The sequence below is a fragment of the Medicago sativa genome, chromosome 1 (genome assembly GCF_051527215.1).
Source record: "Medicago sativa cultivar Bolivia chromosome 1, Bolivia_mono, whole genome shotgun sequence".
NCBI classification, from domain to species: Eukaryota; Viridiplantae; Streptophyta; class Magnoliopsida; order Fabales; family Fabaceae; genus Medicago; species Medicago sativa.
Window position 1 is genome coordinate 55513275 of NC_140749.1, and position 9259 is coordinate 55522533.

The 9259-nt window shown below is 29.9% G+C and overlaps 1 pseudogene across 1 annotated transcript; it reads right to left on the reverse strand.

Moving 5' to 3' along the window:
• Positions 1-2405: 2405 nt before the first annotated feature.
• LOC146955545 (dirigent protein 21 pseudogene) lies at positions 2406-3514 on the reverse strand (annotated as a pseudogene). The gene has a single exon (XR_015016685.1). The product of XR_015016685.1 is annotated as a dirigent protein 21 pseudogene (transcript).
• Positions 3515-9259: the final 5745 nt, after the last annotated feature.

Below are 9259 nucleotides of genomic sequence, written 5' to 3' on the forward strand. Positions count from 1 at the left end.
AATGTTCTATCAAATTATATGGTAGAAAATTTAAAGCTACAAACAAAGGAGCACCTACACCCGTACAAGCTTCATTGGCTCAACAAGGACAGTGAGGTAAGAATATCTCAATACTCTATTGTCTCATTTTCCATTGACAAGAATTATAAAGAAAATGTATCGTGTGATGTTATTCCAATTGATACTTGCCACATTCATCTTGGGAGGCGTTGGCAATATGATCATCATACATTATTTGATGGTTTTGCCAACATCTACACTTTCCTGAAGGATGTGATTGAAATCAAATTGGCACCTCTACCATTCAATGAGTTCAATGATAGAAAAGAGGAGTTCAAGCTACTTGGACTTTCACTCACAAAGGAACCATTCGAGGATAAAAGAAAGTTATACATGCCTCGTCCGATTCCTAAGCCGCCTTGGGAAGTTGTTAGTATGGATTTTCCCTTGGAGTACTATGGAGTCTTTGCTACCTTCAATGTTGCTGATCTTTTACCATACTTTGTCGTTGAAGAAGACTTTCGACTCGAGGACGAGTCTTCTCCAACCCGGGGAGAATGATGAAGAATAATATGGAAGACTCTAGAATACTATAGAATAATGTGGATGTCTCTAGAACACTCAAGAATAATAGGAAAGTCTTTATAATACTAAAGAACAATAAGGAAGCTACTAGACACTACTAAATAAAATAAAATTAAGCACTAGAGAAATCTTAACTTTTCTAGATCCTTCTAGTCTTATGTACTAGAGTATCCATATCTCTAGACTTTTCTTTGTTTCTAGATATTTCTAGTTTGTAATGGAGAGCCTTCCAGAGTAGTATAAATAAGGCTCTCCGCCTAGTGTTTTGGATAGTCAAACATTGAAGAATTTCAATAATATAAACCTTTCTTTGAGAATATTAGAGAATTTCTCTATTTTCTCTATCCTTCCTTTTGTCCCTGAGCCACGCAGTTTCACACAGTTTTCAATAGCAACCCTTGGATCTTATTAAATGGTACTGTTATACTTTTGTCAAACCTATCCAATGGCTAAAATAGCAACTATGTTGTATTTTACAGCACTGAATCCCTATCCCAAAATATTCTTCCTAATAAACACATTAGGGATCAACATACATCAAATCAACAACAAAACAACTCTTCCATAAAAATGGATAAACAAAATAATCTAAAGAGAGACTATAAAAACTAGTTAAGTGATAGAAACAACATACGTAAATTGTAGTAAAAACAGAGAAAATTTACTACACATCCATCTACAACTTCAACAAAAACTCTTCTTTCTTTTCTAGGTTATTTCCGCTGCACAACTCTCTCTCTCTCTCTCTCTCTCTCTCTCTCTCTCTCTCTCTCTCTCTCTCTCTCTCTCTCTCTCAAAGTAGTACAGTTTGTCTTCTTCTGACCACAACCAGAATTAAACAAAGAAATTCAAGGACAAAGAGAATGTAACATATCATTCTATTAGAAGCAAAGAGATTTCGAATGACTAATCAATGACATTATCCATTTGAGGCAACATATCAAGGTATATGATCAAACTTCCTAAGAACTTATTTGATATGTCGACGCTTCTTCAACAGATGCTCTCTCAATCTCTTCTATATAAGGAATTGAGCAGTTGAATAAAATATATATATAAGATTTATGTCATTTCACTAGTATCTTTTACTCTGTCAAAATATATAACGCATAAACACTTAGAGAAATTCTTACAAACTCTTATATCATAGAATTTCTCAAGTACCAGAAGTTATTTGAACTTAAACTTGTCACACTTTTGATTGTATATCAAGTGTAAACAACAATCTGTTTTATTTGATTAAACTTATATTGTAGAAATCTCTTTCTTGTGTGGTTGAGCAAAGGAAGTCTCTTACTTGTGATTTTGACCAAATTGTAATTTTGTTGATTATAGTGAAAATCCCTTGGAAGTGCAAAGAGATTGGACTACTCTCGATTTGTGGAAGGAACCATGTAATTTGCTTCTTCGTCTCTTTCTATCTTCTCTCTTTGTATTTAATTTAATTTCGATTCATCTGTTTCAGACTCTGATAAAAACCTTGTTTTAGATCAGACTTTAAACTGATTTTGATAAACACTTAAAAAGGTTTTTATAAAAAATCGACACAATTCAATCTCTTCTTTTTATGTTTTTCTCACCTTCAAATTATAGTGAAAGAAACCCAAATGGGATTTGAAGATGAGATGTAGACCACTTGTTGATCAATGTTTTAATACTAGTACAAGTCTTGGTTTCATCTTCTCTTTTCCTATCATTTTAATGCGTTGATTTAGTTTTCAGTTTTAATTAATTGAATCGATAATTTTAAATTAGAGTTTGTATGCATGTTATACAATTCTCGGATAATATGGTTTTGTCATTAGTCTTGATCCAAATGACAAATAGAATTCACATTATTTTAATCCAATATTGAAACGAATTTTACAAAGGGAACAATTTTCTAAAAAAATCTAAAGAAGTCTATTCACCCTCTAGAGTTCATATTCTATTTCAACTTTGAAGCATAAGGTCAACATATTGAAGTTGAATAGATAAAGAGTATTTAATTTCGATTCTAATTGAAATAACCATCCGTCAGACTTAACTTATTTATCTAACATGTACATACGTATTAAATAAATTAAAAGTAAATTTTTTTTATTGAAAAACTATAACTATTCATTAAAATATTATATATTTAATATAAAATGCATAAATTTTATTACAAATTTACTATTTTAAATTTCTTAACACGTGCAAATTTGTATTACACCATAATAACTCGGTTAGAAATGTAAAATTATAATATCAAACTCTTCAATAGCATTTCCAGATGTAGAATTATACCAAATAGTCTTAGCCAAAGCATAACCCCTTGCAAATCTGAAAGCACCAGTTCCTCCAACAATAGGCATTTCTCTAACTTCATCCATAATAACATTCCTCCCAAGCATGGTGAGGCTGCTCCCTTTGTAGGTTCCAGCTGTAAAAACAAAATTAATATCGATCTTAAATGCAAAATCACCTTGTTGAGAAGCCAAAGAATAGGTTCCTTGGGCTCTTCCAATAAGCTCTGAACTTAAATTTGGTTCTTTAGTTAAAGGGTTGTCTAGTATGTAAGTGGCTCCAAAAGGACCATGAGATGATTCATTGGGTGGATTGATAATTTTGAGTGTAGTTGGTTTTTCACCATCTAGGATGTCATGGAAATAAAAGTGTAAGTGGGTAAAACTTTGTAGATTTTCTGAGGGTAAACTTATATGGGATTCTTCTAAAGACATCACTCTTCCATGAATACTCATGAAGTAATTAATTAAAAGAAGCAAGAGGCTGAAAATGGGAACCATGCTTGATCAAATTAATATACCAAGGTGAGTGAGTGTAGAAGGCTAAAAGCTACTTTATTTATAGAACTTTTACAAATTGAATATTAAAATATGTTTTGGATTATTTCGTATTGCACACCACACCATGACATATTGTACTAATTTAATGAAGTGGTATTAAAATATGTTTTGGATTATTTCGTATTGCACACCACACCATGACATATTGTACTAATTTAATGAAGTGGTTGAACATGAATGTTTAATAGTTAATGATGAATCTATTTTAGTATTTATAGAGTTCAATGCATGATTAAAATATTATTTTGTTAGGTTTTACTCCATGTAATTAATACATGTCTTTTTTGGTATTAATTAATGCATGTAGTTTGGATAATCAATGCATGTAATTAATACATGTCTTTTTTGGTATTGGAGTACTAAACTCATGAGTAACACAATACCATGGGCATGATCATCCAAACTACCAACACCTCTTCCCCATTAAAAAAATTATACTTGAATTTTTTTCTTTTGACAAAACTTGTTATTATGATTTTTGGAAGATTGTTTGATATTTTTATCTCTTGTAATAACAATATTAGTATATCATCAAGTATTTTGAATTATCAAATTTTGACTGATAAAAATTATCAAATCTTTTTTATATCTCTTGATGCTTATTTTATATTCAATAAACTGAGATTGTTTTCTTTTTAAAAATAGTATACTGATTAAGGTGATTTTTTTTTATACAAATCAAAATTTGAGAAAAAATGATATGCACCGTCAGCGTAATTAATACCTAGTTTTACACTGATATCCAATAAAATTATATTATATTGTGTCAAAAAAATTATATTATATAGTAGTTATTTTTAAAAAATATTTTTTTACAAAATAAAGCAACAAAGATATAATAAGATGATTGGTTCTCATTGAACTACTACCATTTAATTAAGGTCGGTGGATAATCCTTACAGTACATGTCATTTCACCAAGTTTTTTTAAGGTATCTTTGAATAAACCAAGGTGATTTGAGACATACTAACCCCGAAATAAATTGTCAAGTGAAAAGGTGGAGTATGTTAATTAATTAATTATTATTTATTTACTATTAAACCTTACGTTGCCAATAAAATCTTAGAAAATTCTATGGACTCGTGGTTAATTTTCTTATTTGGCAAACTGCGTTGCCGTAACGTTAATAATTGATCCACAATTTCTTTCTGGTTACGTAATGAAATCCCTTCTATTACTTTTATTATTGGCTAAAATATGGTATTGGTCCTTGCAAAATAGGTCAGTTTTGGTTTTAGTCCCTGCAATTTTTTTTTATAGTTTTTGGTCCCTGCAAAAATAGGCCAGTTTTGGTTGTAGTCCCTGCAATTTTTTTATAGTTTTTGGTCCCTGCAAAAATAGGCCAGTTTTGGTTTTAGTCCCTGCAAATTTTTTTTTTATAGTTTTTGGTCCCTGCAAAAATTATTTTTTGGAAATAGTCTCTGACCCCAATTATGTGATGATTTGTCACTTTTGTGCATATGTGGCATATGTGCTTACTTAATAAAAAGAATATTATTTTTTATAATTTATATAACAATAATTATTTTTTAATTAAAAAATAATAATAAAACAGATACAATAATTATTTTTTAATTTATAAAAGTGACAAAATATCACATAACTGGGGTCAGGGACTATTTCCAAAAACAAAAATTTTTGCAGGGACCAAAACCTATAAAAAAAAATTGCAGGGACTAAAACCAAAACTGACATATTTTTGCAGGGACCAAAAACTATAAAAAAAAATTTGCAGGGACTAAAACCAAAACTGGCCTATTTTGCAGGGACCAATACCATATTTTAGCCTTTATTATTACTAGGTATATAACCCGTGCGTTGCACGGGTTTGATTAAAATTTTATAACTTTTTTTTTATCAAAAATAACAATTTTGGTAGATATATTGAATTTTTATTTGATTTAAAAAATGAATCTACAATTATTTTGAAATATCTTTCCTCGTCAAGTGTGTAGTTGCTCCTTCAATCATTTAGTTTTAGGTTTTGATGATGTTTTTGTTTTGAGGATGTTTATGTTTTATGTCTAAATAGCTTAATTGTGAAAGCACTTTAGTCAATCCACCACATTTTTTTTATCTATAGTCATCTACAACAGTGTCCTATGTTTACAGACATTAGCATTGTGTTTAAGAGTCCAAAGTTTTTCTTCTTCAAATTATGCTTTTGTGGGTGTTTGATTCAATTCTGAGTGTCAAATCATATCATTCCTTATCCCGGGTTCCCTTGCTCTTTTGATGATATATGATACGATTCAAAACTTTCCTTTAAGTTTTTGAATCGATTCATTTGAGCCCTTTGTATCTGATTTTATTAGTGATCTTTGAATCATATCAAACTTCATATGAGTTTCATGATACGATTCAAACTCTTGCATTTGCATGTTCGAATCGATTCAAACTTCATCTCGAAATTGCCTGATACGATGCATTGTACTTGAGATTCGTATCAATACTCATGCTTTTCAGATCCTCTCATTTTACACTATTTGAATTGTATCATGGTTTTTATGATTCGATTCAAGGTCGTTGTTTTGTGGCTAAAATTAACTCTTTTTCACTCGCACCTATATATACTCCTACTCACATTAAACATTTTTTCTAAGAACTTTTGTAGAGTGTGAGGTCTAGATTGTTAGGGTGATATAGAACTTGTAAGAATGGTTTCTCTCAAGAGTCATGGTGGTGGATCAAGGACCAAAGGGAAAAGAAGGTTCTTTTCTTCTCCAAAGGAAATTGTGGGGGTTCTTTCTCATCAACTCAAGGTTCAATGGGATCAAAGCGGAGGCATGGCAAAGACGAATTCTTACTATAGAAGTTCAAGGGATTACATGTAAGCCTAAGAATCGAAGACCTTGTGGTTGTCCAGTTTCAAGAAGTTTTTAAGATTGGATCTTGTGTGATTACTTAGTATAAAAGATTAGGAATCAAGGGAATCTTTGTAATCATACATTTGCAAACATTTTCGTCATAGTGGAAGCTTGTGATATAGGCGCTTTCAATCACGAAGAGATGGCGTACCCCTAGCGAGGGAAAAAGGAAGAACCTCTATAAACCGCAATGTTCTTCTCTCCTTTATCTTTTTACTTTCAACAATATTGATTGTGATATATGAATTACTTGATCAAAACAATAGCCATTTGATTGTGAATTTTGATTTCATATTAACCTAATCTCAATTTCCTTAAATCACAATCAAACTTGGAAATTAGCTTCAACAAAATTCATTCATATATCATTTGTTCAAGTTCTTAGTTAGTGTGATTTGTTGTAGATTGTTTTGGTTTGAAATAGTTTAGTTTTGTGATTTGAATTGTGTATTGATTATTGCTTTGTCAAATAAGATTCATTAGTGAATTTCTTATTCATAATTGAAGTCTTATTTCTCTACATTGTTTTAATCATATTCAAGCCAATTTCAATAGTCATCATTATATTTCAAAGATTTTCAATCACACGCTTTGACAAACATTTTTATCCGAAATACCAAATGGCACCTTTTTCACTTGTTCTATTCTAACGCTTTATAACAACATAGTTTTTCAGTAAAATAATTAGTACCATTGCATTAATCTTAATCACTTTTACAATAAACATTTTTTTAATTAAAAATTGAATACACATGTGATTGGACTGAAAATTAATAGATAAATTTGTAAAAAAAATAATAATGTAAATAAATATATATTATGGATTCAATATACAAACCGATACATTTTCATGGATTAACACCATATTTTTCTGCATTTGTGTCTTCCTAGTTTTTACTCTCATACAATGATGGGACGAAAGCAAATTCACGGATCAAGAGTTATTTATAAATTTGATTCCACCATAAAAAAAAAAAAAAACAACTATCATTCATATAATGGTCATTCCATATCACAATTAAAATTGAGATCATTCAACCTCCAAACTCTCATAATCTATGGACCTTTCAAAAGTGTGTTTTTATAAATAATTAAGTTATATATGAATAAAAATAACTAAATAATTAAAATACAAAAGATATATTACTGCAAAACCACCTCAATATCATTTTGAAGGAAATGTTAGAATCCTTTACATAGCTTATCCTCTATATTCGTTCCAATGCTCGAAGACAAACGGTGCAAATCATATAGATATATCATTCCAATTGATGAATGCAATAAAATTGAAAGTCACAACAATATTAAAATGATATGCAGCACAGATCAATATATGTTAAACAAACCAATATTTAATCTTACAACTAAAGTCACAACATTACCAAAGTTTCTCATTGTCATCAATCTTATACTTGTTAGGCATTATTTAATCCCTGAGAAAAGTTGATAGTTGCCTTACCTCTTAAAGCTATCAGACATGCAATACAAAGGAATACCCCAATAGTGTGAGAAGGAATGGGAGAAAAGGTGAATATATAAGCGGAACACAATGTTTAGTCTTCAATGGGTTAAATAAAAAGTATGTGAATAGAAAGAAAAAAAAAAGAGTGTGAATTGAAAAGGTGCTCTAATCATAGAAAGTGGTTTGTAATTAAAACGTTTTGTGCAAATGAAATGTGTGGATGAGGAATACAAAGTGGACTTCTCTAATCTAGCTATCTATCTATTTTTTTTTGTCAATTGGCTTATTGGTTAGAGCTCACACATTTTTTTCTCTAATCTATCTATCCATCTTCTACCTATCTATCTATATAAATAATTTCTCTAATTTTCATAGTTTTAGAATTTATACTATTAGACTTTAAACATTATTACATTAATTAAAGGTGACAAAGTTTCAAGAGAGGGACAGTGTCAAGGTTTCAGGAGAGGGAGTTGAAGCTTTTCTAGATATGCCACAACATCAAAATTCTTGCATAAGAATAACTCAAGTTTAGAATTCAATATTTCAATATAGTATAGTATAGAAGATATATAGATAGATAGATAGATAGAAGATAGATAGATAAGGAAAGATTACAATGTAACATAGATAGAAGATATAGATATATGGATAGATAGTAGGATGAATAGATTGATCAATATGAATCCAAATTTATAGTTGTAGAAATGTAGAACAATAATTAGAAGGGTGGAGCTATTACGAAGTTGAACAACAACGATATAGATATCAATGGATTATGAATTTAAGATAATGAAAAAAAAATATTAACCTATGGAAAATGAATGAGTAAAGCGGAACTCAATGTGTTAGTAGTTCTTTTTTTTTTTTGGAAAGAATGAGTCAAGCACAATAAATTTGTAACTGGTAGCAGAATAGATGTGAGAATAGATAGTGAAAAGTTACAAAGCTCAATTGGCAAGTTACATAATAAATATAAGAATAAATATATGTAAATATTTAGTAAATAGATAAAAAAAAAAGGAGAAAAAGTAAAGAGAGAGCCACATGGTATAGAAAATAAGTTAGAAAAGGGGCATTTGTGAGTTGACATGTAAGCAAAATGTAGCTTAGAATACATGTATATAGAGATAGAGATAGAGATAGAGAGAGATTATTATATTATATGAATATGAATGAATTTTATATAAATGTAGTAAATAGATGTAAGAAAAGAAAAAATGAAAAAGAGAGCCACTTGGCATAAGTATGAGAGATGGGTTAAAAAGGAGAGAGTTTTGATGAGGTGACAAATCATCAAAAAGCATCTTAGAATACATGTATATAGAGATTCTTCTGGAAAACACTATGGGTTACCTAAAAGTCAAGTTTTTTGTGATTCAAAATTCAAATAACTATCAGCAAGGATAGCAAGACGCCAACAAACCAACCGGCGCACTGCCATTAACCCGCCCACCGAAACTATAAAACTTTGCATTTTAAGCAAAACTTTGAATGATAAATATATCTACATCATT